The sequence below is a fragment of the Microtus ochrogaster genome, chromosome 5 (assembly GCF_000317375.1).
Source record: "Microtus ochrogaster isolate Prairie Vole_2 chromosome 5, MicOch1.0, whole genome shotgun sequence".
Classification (NCBI taxonomy): Eukaryota; Metazoa; Chordata; class Mammalia; order Rodentia; family Cricetidae; genus Microtus; species Microtus ochrogaster.
Genome location: NC_022012.1, coordinates 82321459 through 82322409, shown reverse-complemented (window position 1 = coordinate 82322409; position 951 = coordinate 82321459). Strand labels below are relative to the sequence as shown.

The following is a 951-nucleotide window of genomic DNA, read 5'->3' as shown; positions in this document are numbered from 1 at the left end:
AGAAAGACCTCAAGATCAAGTGGCCAGGTAGGGAGCACTGTGTTCTAAGGTTAGGAAATGGGAGTCAATCTACACCAATCCAGTGGGAGAGATAACCCCAAAGGGCACATCTTACCACAACCTACTTTTACTGGAAACTTTAATGAACATAAGAATCAGAAGGTAAAAGTTATGTTTAGTCATGCTTTTGGTTAACATTTACCCAGAACAGTGGGACAGAGCATCACTCTTTTTTTTTTCCAAGACAGGGTTTCGCTGTGGCTTTGGAGCCTGTCCTGGAACTAGCTCTTGTAGACCAGCCTGGTCTCGAACTCAGAGATCCGCCTGCCTCTGCCTCCCGAGTGCTGGGATTAAAGGCGTGCGCCACCATCGCCTGGCTCAGAGCATCATTCTTGAAGGTGAGTAGCTACCGGTCAAATCTGAGCCAGAACCTGAGCTATAACCTGAGTCTAGTTCCTAAGGGAGAGTGTGCTCTTGGGAAGATCACTGAGTCCCTGTACGTTTACTTCTTTATCTGAATAAGGATCAGAAGATAGCATTGCTGCAGCCCATCTTTGATGATGTGGTATTAGGGAGCTAGAAGACAGGAAGACAGCAGAGAAGTGACAAGAAGGGTCAGGCCTGACCCACATCAGGTACAGGATAACGTTCGAATGAGGGTCAGTTAGAAATTTAGAACTGGAGAGGGGGAGAAACAAACCAAAAAACAACAACAACAACAACAAAAAACAGCTCTGTCTACAGAGTTAGTTCCAGAACAGCCCTGGCTATACAAAGAAACACTGTCTCAAAATAACAACAACAAAATTTCAGGTTGGTATCCTATCAAAACTGCCTATGGAGAATCTCAAAATCACGGACCTGTATCCTTTTCAATTTGCTCTGAAGTTTCACTATAATGTCTTTTAGACTTAATGTATTTTATGTGTATAAATTCTGTGACTGGCCGGG

General features: G+C 44.0%; 1 protein-coding gene across 7 annotated transcripts in view; it reads right to left on the bottom strand.

Annotated features, from left to right (window-relative positions):
* Map4 (microtubule associated protein 4) overlaps positions 1 to 951 on the bottom strand; it is a 137373-nt gene that overhangs the window by 17049 nt on the left and 119373 nt on the right. The window lies entirely within an intron of this gene.